The sequence below is a fragment of the Dasypus novemcinctus genome, chromosome 1 (assembly GCF_030445035.2).
Source record: "Dasypus novemcinctus isolate mDasNov1 chromosome 1, mDasNov1.1.hap2, whole genome shotgun sequence".
NCBI lineage: Eukaryota > Metazoa > Chordata > Mammalia > Cingulata > Dasypodidae > Dasypus > Dasypus novemcinctus.
This window is the reverse complement of record NC_080673.1, coordinates 85,643,037-85,655,203: the sequence shown is the minus strand read 5'-3', so window position 1 is coordinate 85,655,203 and position 12,167 is coordinate 85,643,037. Positions and strand designations below refer to the sequence as shown.

The 12,167-nt window shown below is 35.5% G+C and overlaps 1 protein-coding gene and 1 long non-coding RNA gene across 3 annotated transcripts in view; both read right to left on the bottom strand.

Annotated features, from left to right (window-relative positions):
- The window catches only part of ARSJ (arylsulfatase family member J), a 68,517-nt gene that overhangs the window by 15,924 nt on the left and 40,426 nt on the right, over nt 1-12,167 (bottom strand). The window lies entirely within an intron of this gene.
- On the bottom strand, nt 5,682-6,951 carry LOC139438914 (uncharacterized). Its single transcript, XR_011648741.1, has 2 exons — nt 6,857-6,951; nt 5,682-5,746 (listed from the first exon to the last, which is right to left on the bottom strand). It is a non-coding gene; the product is annotated as an uncharacterized lncRNA (long non-coding RNA).

Genomic DNA, 12,167 nt, shown 5'->3' with positions numbered 1-12,167 from the left:
ATAGGTGAATTGGACCATGGTTCACATCTGGGTTCACTGAAGCAGAGAAGTGTGCGCTCAGATTAGAAGATGTGATTAACTCAGATTGCAGGCTCACCTGTGTGAAGAGGTGACTGTGAGTCTGTGAACCCCTAATCATTAACATAAATTTCAGCAGACTGCACGAGATGTGGGTTAGGAGTTGAAAATCAATTTAGTATAAATGAAATCTTAAAGGAAAGGGTAAATTCAGATGACTTCAAAGTTACCAGGCATTGCCTTAGATAAGTCAGTTTTCCATATTTTTGTAAAGTCAAACACTAATAACTCATAAGGTTGTTGAAAAGATTGAGTTTATGTAAATGAAATGTCTGTATAAACAAGAGCTAGTAAATGGTGATTGTGATGGTTGATGTTGTGGTTCATGAAAAGAGCCCTGGATCTATAGTCAAGAGCACATGGCTTTGAGGTCCTGCTCCATCAACTGGCTCTGTTGCTTACTCTTTTAAACCTGACTTTCCTCACCGGTATGAGGCTGGAGGGATTAGGTATTAGGTGTGGACTTTGGGAAGGGGTAGTATGGGAGGTGGAGAGCCAGAGAGACGAGAGACGGCAGAAACCCCTGCCTATGCAACCTGTCACCACATTTTCAGAAAAGCTAGAAATGTCTGAGAAAAGCACTGGGTTTTGGGGAGGCAAAGGAGAAAGGCAAAGCTTCATGACTCAGTGTGACAAGGGGAGGGACCTGGAAGACTGTTGGATGCAGGAAAGCAGCCTCTAAGAAGGCTAAGAAATGATGGGAATCAACTTGGTGAGACCTGAGTATGGAAGTGGGCTGTAGATTTTGCTTAATTAAATCTCTGAGGACCAGAGAGTCCTCAAAAAATATGACACTCACAACAGTCATAATCATAACCCTTGTCTTTCTTACCAGGTTTTTTGGGGAAAGCTGAATAAGATAATATGTATAAAGAATAAAGTATTACATAAGCTTAGTTATCATTATTAAATAATATATGATCAAGCAGAGTCCTACAGATCCCTGCTGTAGAGATACTCTAAATATTGAAATAGTCCCATATCTAACATGACTCATGCTCTATAAAGTGAGTATGGTCAAGTTTTATTAAATATTTCTAATACAAACTAGAAACAAGCTGCTTTTCTTTAATAGAAATATTTCCTTCTGTGGTACACAGTGTTTTATATACCCTTCAACTTTTAGAAAAAATCAAGGATGGCTTGGTATTCCTCTGCATATTTGCTGAAGTATAATATTGAAGCCAGTAGCTAGTTTCTGAGAAATGGGGAAAATAATAGCACACTTCTGCCAAAAGTCGTAATTATTTCCTTGCTTTTATCAAATCAGTTTCAGTGAGGATGAAAAGGCTTCTATAGAATATTTGTGTTTGCATGAATGTTCAAATATCACAAAAATTTTCTAGAAAAGTTTAGAGTAGCCACTAGGTACAGAGGAGCAGGTTTAAAGCACATATTCACAAACTAAAGCAGCAAACATAAAACATTATTCAGGATCACTTTGCAATATCCATATATTCTGTGGACTATTCATACATTCAGAGAAGCAAGTCTCAAGAACTATTGGTGATAAACGTAAAGAAACACACTAATTGATAACTGAAAAACCTCCAAAACACTCACAAAATTTCTTCTATAAAATAAAAAGTCTGGAACTAAGGAGCTTCCAGGACCTTTCATTCTAACATTCTATGAACCAATAATGTTTATTAGCAATTAAAGGCTGAAAAATAGACTGAACTCTTCTAAAAGGAAAACTTTGTTTAAAAAGACAAATAATAAGGAATGCAGAGATCTGCACGTCTCTTTGGAGTCTGGAGAAGCGTGCCACAAGCTTGACATAAAAGTCCAGATCAGGTGAAGTTTCATGGGGCGATATGAGTTACGGGCTTTGTCTGTGTTGAGTGTCTAATATGGGAAAGTTCACCTGGTAAGCATTTTATGCATATCATCATAGCTGTGAATAATATTGAAGTTTTAGAATTTTTAAATACTCATGAAGTCTAGGACAACCACAAGTATCACATTCATATTCCTGAACACTTTAATCTAGACCACTGACAAGCTTTAGGAGGTATTAAATAAAAAGCAATGGCATTAGAGTTTACTGCAGTGGCGTACGTGGATAGACTGGTCATGTGAAGATATTGTATGGAGATAATCAGGTTCATCAAAGAGAAAGCAAGCAGAATATTGTTAAAAATTCTCTGAAGTACATGTACACACACACATTTTTAAATGACCATGACTGTAACACCACCAGGAAACCAGAGTGTAGAAATAAAAAAGACTTGGAACTTTGAGTCAGCTTTGGTTAAAATGAAAAGAAACTATAGGAAACAACAATATTTGATGAATTTTAGAGAAAAGAATCTTGTTGACATAAGCACTTTGTGACTTTTATAAACTATGCTGAGTCTTACTCATTTCAACAAAAGAAGGGAGAGGGCGAAGCTCCCAGGCTGTAAGAGACTGAAGGATAGGGTGTGTGCAAGACACTTCCTTAACGTTCTTTCAGGTTAAATGCGCTCCTTTTCTTATTATCTTTGATGATAGCTCCTCAGTTTAGTATTTACTGAGAAGGGACAAAAGGTTTTCAGTTATCCATCTGAAACTACAAAATTTGTTTGATCTGTCAGAATGTAACTTTTCACCAGGAGGCCCAGGAATCCAGGTACCACCTGGATTCCTATCACTCTAGGAATAATCTCACTAGTCTTGTGTTAAACTCACCACACAGCTTCTCGTCACAGAAGCTCCAGCTGCTGCAAGTCCAGTTTTCCCCTTTGCAAACTTGAAATAAAGGCTGCAACCAGCAGTTTCTAATCCAAACACAACATAAAATTTCATCTTTCACAACAGTCACTGGCAGACAGCCTGGTGTATAAAAACCAGGAAGAAATTTCTTATTGAAAACTTCAGGTGGATAATGAGTCTAAACAAAGGAGCAAATATCAATGACTTCTCAAAATAAATTCTAAAAATAAACAACAATTATCTTGTTTGTTCAATTGGGCAGGGCAGTTGTTTTTTTTCTTTCTTGTTCATCCTCACCATTCAAATGTGAAAGAGAACAACGGTCAAAATCAGAAATTGTGAAGGCAGGAAAGTGATGTCTATTACAGTGAAGAACACTAAAAAATTCAGGAAACATCTCTGTATCTATACTTCTCTTTCCAAGGACAGCCCTCTGCTTAAATGCAGTTTCATGCCTTAATCAAGGATGTCACGTTAGGAAAATACTAAGGTGAATTTCTAGGTGTGAAGCTAGAAATCAATTCAAATTGAATATTGTTATTCACTTAAAATAGTGTTAAGAATTTGTAATCCATGCAGAAATGTAACTCAACAGTTAACTTTTATATTTGAAGTATAAATACAAGTATTATTAACAAATATTCTGATTATTCTTCCATGATTATTTATTTTCTATGTTTAAGTATGGTGTGGGTAATATAACATCACTCCATCAATCTTATTGGTATGCTTTTTCCCCCCAGATATATTAGATATATTCTAAAGTTATTTGATGGAAGTAATGGTAGATTCAACTGCCATCAATTACTGTTTTATTTTAATTATGGGGAAAGCGATAATATTTAGAGCAGTCTTCATACTTTTACTCGCATATTATACAAAATTAAAAAGTACTTTAGTTTTCATAATAATTAAATGTGATTAAATAGTTTTAAAATACTGTGAAACGATTTTGCCAATTTTGTTTGATTATATGAAAGCAATTCACTTTAATACAAGTCAAATTCCTTTCCAGTGTACTCCATAGAACAATACAATTTGTTGCACTACATACAAAAATGTTGAATGAACTATTTAAAAAATGAGATGCCTTTAAAAGAAACATATTGTTCTTGAATGGTATTAGTGTTTCTTGAAATTATAGAACAAAATGGTATAGAAAGATAATTTTTGAGAAGATTGTTCTTACATCTTCAGCCTTACTTAGATCAAAATGAACTGAAATCAACTTACTCTTCAAAAGAAAACATTAGAACAAAAATTAAGAAAGGTATAAAGTTTCACTTCAAATGAAAGTTGCAGATGAATTTCTCTAATTAGCATTAGATTCTCTCCATTGCTAGATAAAAGAGTGAACAGGAAAGTTTTGCTCCTTAGCTTCTTTTTAAAATTTTCTTCTTATATAAAAGAAAACATGGGTTTAATTAGGTGCAGAGCTAAAACAGTGTCTACGTTGTGTAACTTTTCAACATTTTATTTACATTGTTGCTATTTAAAAGTAAGGTAGACAATAAAAAAAAACAACTATTTTATTAACTCCAAAACATAAATAAATAAAAGTAAGGGAGGTGATAGAATATAGCTATTTAGGGAAGCGGACTTGGCCCAGTGGTTAGGGCGTCCGTCTACCACATGGGAGGTCTGCAGTTCAAACCCTGGGCCTCCTTGACCTGTGTGGCGCTGGCCCATGCGCAGTGCTGATGCATGCAAGGAGTGCCCTGCCACGCAGGGGTGTCCCTGCGTAGGGGTGTCCCTGCGTAGCCCCACACGTAAGGAGAGCGCGCTGTAAGGAGAGCCACCCAGTACAAAAAAAAACGAAGTGCAGCCTGCCCAGGAATGGCTCTGCACACACGGAGGGCTGATACAACAAGGTGACGCAACAAAAAGAAACATAGATTCCCGTGCTGTTGACAACAACAGAAGTGGACAAAGAAGAGCATGCAGCACATGGACACAGAGAGCAAACAACGGGGGATTGGGGGGGGGGGGGAGGGGAAGGGGAGATAAATAAATAATAAATAAATCTTTAAAAAAAAGAAAAAAGAGAATATAGCTATTTAGATTTAGGCTATGGAGTTATGCTGCCCAAAATGGTAACCAGTAGCCACATGCAGCTATTTACATTAAAATTAATTAAAATTTAATAAAATTTAAAATTCAATTTCTCAGTCACACCAGACGCCTTTCAAGTGTTCAATAGCCACCTGTGCCTAGCAGTCATTGTATTGGATAACATTTGCATCATTGAAAAGAGTTCTATTGGATTACCCCTCTTTAGGACCAGACTGCCAGGGTTCAAATTCTAGTGTAAACTTGACCTCTTTGGCCTTAGTTTCCTTATCCATAATATGATAACAATAGTAGAATTTACTACATAGGGCTGTATTGAGAAGTAAATAATATAATGTATGTAAAACACTTGGCGCATTGTAAGCATTTAACAATTGTTGGTTTTTGCTGTTGGTAATATTGCCATATTTCCTATTCTAAAATGCACATTTTAAATAACTTAATTCTGAAATTGTGAAGTATTTTGCAACTTGTATATTTAAAATGGCTTTATTTAATATATTCTCTACCACTAATGGTATCTTATAATCAATAAAATAGAAAATATTATATTCTCAGAGCAATGAATATGTCTCACATTTACAAATCAAAGTGATAAAAATTTTAAAAGCTCCATAAGAAGGAAATTAGGCAGGAATATTGAGATAAATAGCTTAACTACAGAGATAATTTGTTTTTATTTTATGTCATCACTGTACAACTTGAAGTCTATGTCCCTATCCTTCATATTATGATGGCTTGCCAGCAAATATTTACCTCTTTCTGTTTAAAGCTGGAAAAGTATATCCATTGCTCTTTACTTTTGTAATTAACTCACTCCCTCTCTCCTTTCCTTCTTCCATCTTCCATCCTTTCTTCCCTCTCTCTGTCCTTCTTTCTTCCTTCCTCCTTGAACAAAATGCTGCTTAAACAAACATGAACAAGACATGGTAACTTATCTCTAGGAGTTGACAGTCAAACAATAAAGGATAAAGAAAATGTCCCAGTAATTTCAGTGGGTTAAGCACTTAAATAGGGGTGATAACAGGGTGATATGGGAACTCAAATATTCAAGCAAGGCCAAGGAAATATTCCCTGAGGAAATATTTAAGCTGAGACCTGAATGTAGAACAGAGTGGTCTAGAAGGGGGGGAAGGACCTTCTAAGCAGGGGCTAAATAATGTGGAAAGGCACATTAGTGGAATTTTAACTAGTTCAATATGGCAGGCAAGACTCAGGGTTGGAAGTATGGAAGGAAGGGTCTTGTGTGGTAAGATTAGGTAAAAGTATTTAACTGGGGTGTCTCGTGATATGACTTTGCCAATAGAATTTTATATGTTTAAAGTTGCTCTAGCTGCCATTAAAAAGTATCATAGACCAGATGGCTTAAATGATAGAAATTTCTCATCTCAGTTCTGGAGGTTAAAAGTCTGAAATCAAGGTGTCAGCAGGATCATACTTCCTTTGAAGTCTGTAGGGTTCTGGCAGTGGCTTACAGGAAATCTATGTCATAACTCAAACTCTGCCTCTGGCAAATGGCTCTTTCTCTATCTGTCTCGTGTTACTTGCTGTGTCCAAATTTTCTGTGCTTATAAGGACAGCAGTCATATTGAATCAGAGTCCACCCTAATCGAAGTTTACCCTCATCTTTAAAAAATCACATCTTCAAATATCCTATTGACAAACAAGCTCTCAGTCATGGCTCTAGGGGTCTTTTTAGGGGAAACATTCAATCTGTAATACGAGTCAATGAGATGAGAGTCCACAGAATGAAGCTTAACTTCACTACAGCCAGGACAATTTGTGGACTACTGTGAGGGTGTATGTGAAAGCCGCGACCTCACAGACTTAGAAGGAAGAAAAGGATGTACCCTGTGAGACTGAAACTACAAAATTAACCTGACTGGGGAAGAATGTGGGTATATGTAAAAGCCATTTGGTGGAGACATCGACTGTTAATTACCAATGATGTTAAAGCATATGGAAATGAGAATGTGCAATTCAAAATAAGGACCAATGATCTGAAAGTCACCTGGAAAAAAGAAGTCGGAGAGGCATTCTTGACACTGTGTTTCTGAGAGTCCCTGATTATTGGGCTCTTCAATCTGTCCAGTCATTCTGGCAGGTTTATCTCTATAGCAAAGATGCACGTGTTAGGATAGAGGTCTCCAAACTGGATGCACTCACCTCAGGGTAGGTACATGGCAGTGAGAAAACATTAGAAACACTATTTATAATTGCCTTTTTTCAAAAAAATTGGTTTTGGGTGAATTATTTCTTATATTATAAATTAGATATTTATATATTAGCACTTACTAATTTTTAATTCAAAGTTGTCTGCTTTCTGCAGTATAAAAGAAAAACTTTGGAAATGATAAAACATTTGAATCATAAGCATTTTCACCAGTTCTATGCTCAGTAACCTGGTTTTGCTTATAATTTGGCTTCCCATGTAGCAGAGAATGAATGCAGCAGTTACGTCGACACAATAGCATTCTATAACACATGAGGATTTGTGTATTAGGTTAAAAAATAAGTAATCTAGTATAGATTTATTTATCTATGAGCCTGGCTACTAAGAAACTAATTCTGAGAAAAAGATCTGTTTTCAATACAGTGCCTGAAAACCTGAGAAAGTTAAAAGCTAAACATCACCCTGTAAAACTAAGCAACCAGTCTCACCTAAGGTACCCTATTTCATCTTGTGTGTTCTTTTTGTCTTCTACACTGGACAGTTCAACAATTATGCAATGCTTTTTATTTTCTTTTGATTTTTCAATGTGGACCACACATGTTTCTGATCCTACTATTGTAGGAAAATGTCCAGCCAATAGAAGTATAAATAAATATGCATGTAATTAAAGACTGTTATGGCTCAAGTTCTTTACTTTGACCCAAATTCAGCACTTTAGGCAAGAAGAAAAATAATAAGAATGGATTTTTCCTTTTCATTAACAACTTTACTCTCTTCATGGACTTACCCTGAGCTAAGTAGAGTGAAAAGAAATAGGAGAAAGGAATTGATGAGATAACTAAAGCAAAACAGGGTGAAGAGAGAGAGGCTGACTGAGCTATGTAAGGAGAATGAATTATTTCAGCCTGCTTAGAAGTGAATATAATGAAAAGAAAGTCACCCAAGAAAGAAAAAATGTGTCCTCCCATGCCCTTCTTCCATTCCTCATTTTGTGATGTTACCGAGATTTGTTTTAAATAATGTCTCCAAGACACTAGTTTTACCCAGTCATGATGAGGAATAATTTTTACACTATTTTGAAAGGGAAGAATTTAACTATATTTCTCCTCTGAGGAAACTTCATGCAGACAAGAGCTCATGTCAAGGGGTTCAGAATATTTGCCAGAAAAAAGTAACAGTTGTAAGAACAAATAAACAAAATGGAATCGAATTGAAGAGCAGGAAATACTTGATCCTGGAGAAATGAAAATGTAATTTAATGCCTGATTCAAAATGAATTGAAATGTAGACACAGAGGCAATGAAAATAATAATCTCTATAAAAAGAATGATGATAATTAAAGACAAACCAACAATACATAAACACGAACTCAATATCACAGTCTGAATGTGGCAATGAGGAGACACTGTCAAAAGGTAAGAGAAAAAAGAAATAGATGCAAGGCATGAAAGAAAAGAAATTAGTTCAAAGACTTAAACAATTTGATATTACTTGGACAGCTGACAATTATCTAATTTTTATATGTAAAGATGCTGTAAGCAAGGACTCTAAGAATATATGAAGTTTTAAATAATTAAACCTGGTACACAGACCAGAAAACTGGTTCACCCAGAAAGTACTAAGTGCTAATTTCTTTTTCTCTCCTTTCTTGTGTCCATTCCTTTTGTTTGACTACATGTCCTTTTCTAGGCCCCTATTCCAGATCATTTTTCTCCCTCAGTCCTTGAACATTTTGGCTCCTGGTTCACTGTTACTCTTCAACTCTACTTCGACATCCACAGAGATGATTCTGTCAATGGCTTGGACTCTTGGTCCCTTGACTTCCTCTCCTTTGATGATCTTGCTTCCTTTGTTCCTCTGCTACCTACTTTCATGGTCATGTCCTAGAAGACCATATCATTACAATTTATGGATATCCCACCCAAATCACAATTTCAAGCACCCCATTTTCTAATCATTGATTCCTATATTTCTCTGCCCACTCCTAGTATCCATTGAACCAATGAGCCCACTAATTCATTTGCTCTAGTCCTTTTCACTGTCCCTGTAAACTGTGTCTTCTTTTCTAGTTTAAGGTCCATGTGTCATCATTACATTATTTCTCTTCACTTTTCTTCACTCTTACCTTATACTTTTTTGGTAAGACCCAATTTTGCCTAAATCCAACTCTCTGCCTAAACCATTCCTGGAGAAAAACCTAAAATGATTTGTATTGGTCTCATTTTAAAGTTGTGACTACTAGCCTCAAGTTGGTCTTCAGTGTTAGCCAGAAATCCTACTTTATTTCCATTATTCATTACCTCTTCCACTCTCCTAGATAACTATTTCATACCAGTCATCTTCTCAGATCTCTAATACCACCTCTGTCATCTTCACTCTCATCTGATGAACCTGCCTACTTCACAAATGAAACAGAATCACTCAGATTCTCTTCTAACTTCTACAAGCCACCAACCCCAATTTACCACCTTCCTGTCTCTGTGCTCATGCACTCTGCCCTCCTTACCATGTTCATGGCTAAGATGCTCACCAGTGACTCCATGCTGCTAAATTCAGTGGTCAATTTTCAGTTCTCATCTCATTTGATCCATAATCAAATTTTTGACAAGGTTGATCATTTGCTTTTCCTTCACACATTTTCTTCACTTGGCTTCCAGAAGGCTTTTTCATGATTTTCCTTTTTCCCTCATTGTCTGCTTCTGTTCAGTATACATTTTAACATTTTTTCTCATGTACCATACTTCTTAGCCCTGAAGAGCCTGAGGCTCATCATTAGATCCCATACAATGTAATGGTTACTAATATCTGCCACTTTTATTTTCAGATGTAAGCTCTCCTTTGAACTCCAGTTTCTTATATCTAATTGTCTAGTCAAGAATTGCACTTCAATTGCATCTCAAACGTGTGCTCCAAACCAAACTCCTTATTTATGCACCTTCATGAAAGACATAAATGATTCAAAATAATAAATGATTTAAAAATGTGTATTCCAAGCCTTGGAGTTCATCTTTTATTGTAATGGAATATGAATTGGCCCCAGAAGTAGCAGCAAACAAAATCAGTTTTCCAGTGCAAACCGGAATTAAGGGTTATCTATCTCCTTATTTTCACTGCTTGCTAAACTACCTCTCCTTCCCATTTATCCTAAGTATAAACCATTATTCTCAAATGCTCCCTAAAATAACATTGGTAGTATCTGGATTTCGTATTACTTCCCTTTTGAAAGTGAGTGTGTATGAAAAATTAAAATATATTTCAAATGTTCTTTATAAGCTTAAATAACTAACAGAGGAAATTAAAATGTCAAACAAAACTAAATCGTTAGGAAAGGGAATGTCCATTATATTCTCATCATAATTTTCAATGTAAATAAGTGCAAAATATGGTACTCTAATCTATAAAAGCACTGTGTTCATATGCACAGGCTGCTATGACTTAATCTGACCTTTTTTTCACTCATGTAATAAACATGTATTGAACAACTTCTGTGGGTAAGGCCCATTTCCTGATATGAAGATACATAAGAAATAAAAAGTTAAGTAAGGAAGACAAGACATATATAGAAATATATGCATTACAAAATTATTTGGATGTTCTGAAGAGGACAAAACTTATTCTGGATGAGTAGATAGATAAGGGAAAGGTTCATCTACATGTATATAATAATTTATTGGAGGGTAGAGTCTGAGTCTTATCCTCCTTGTTTTCCACTTTTCTCAGTACTTGCCCAAAGCAAAGCTGATGCTTTAAAGTTTATTGAATGAATGAGGGAATGAAGGAGGCTAAAAAGGAAGAAAATAAGGGAGAAGGGAAGGGAAAAGGGAAGGCATGTTGTGTATTAGGTATGTCCATGGGTCAGAGAGGTGCTCAAAGGAAAAAGAAATGTTTCTGCTACTATAAAAAAGAGGACACTGGCATGTGATGGTAGACAGCAGGGTGCCACATGTGTTCCAAAAAGGAATTTGGTTTGTCCCATAAAAAATGTGAAGAACATTTGGAAAGCACATCTATAACTTCCAGAGATAGCTGTTTCACTCTAGCCCTGAAGGCACTTGTGTTTGTAATTTCTGGTGTAGATAATAGCTACTTAATAAATAAATTGGATGAATACATGGATAAATGAATGCTGAATGTTAAATAGTATTCTCTATCAAATCAGCCTGTTTATTTCCTGCTTAGCATAATTTGAAATGATCTTACTTATAGGGCTGTTACTTTCTCACAGTTCAATGCCCACTAGAATGTATGTCCCACACAGGCAAGAACTTTCTCTGATTTCTTCATTACTGCATTGCTGGTGCCTGACACAGAGCCTAGGTCAGAGTATGACAGAAATGGTCTAGCATAGGTGAATGAATGTGGATGTCAGGTAGGGTGGAGATGGGAATAAAGTCACTATCACAGATGAGGAAGGGGGGACCTTGAAAAATGGACTCATGGCTACCAACTGAGGAATACTATTGCTTAGGTAGCATTGGGAAGGATGCTATTTATGCACTAGAATCAGACTGGAATGTAAAAAATTATATTTTGTGTCTTTAGCCCCTGGTTGTAAATTGAAGACAATAATATGATCTTCCCAGATATAACCCATAAAAACAGAAAATATTTTTTCCATTAAAAATTTTGACTTGATTAATGCATGTTGCCATGCAAATAAGAAAACTTTTTAATAGTTAGAAATAAAGGACCAATTCTTAAAACATAACTTGGTTTCTAATCTTTAACTATACTGAAATAATATAACCACAAAAATTAGTATTAAAAAAAGCCCCAGCATGAACTCTTTGAATCAGATTCACTGTAGGCTTTCCTTAATCTAAAAATAATTGGAAAGGCATTGTCATTAATCAGTGAGGTAAATGCATTTTATTATAACTTGATTACCAAACCAATTTAACTTCACAATTCATAAAAACAGAATAATAATGAAGCAAAATGTAAAAAAAATACACACCTCCAAGAATACAATAAGCATTTGGTTTTTTAAAATGAAATATTAATGGGTCTTTAATATCTTCTATTCAGATGCTCATATCTCCCACTTTTAGTTATAGTGCATTGAAGTTTGTGAACAAAAGAATACTAGTGCATCTAAGAATACATAAGCTTGAAAAATTCAACACATACACAAAATGAATTTCCAAAA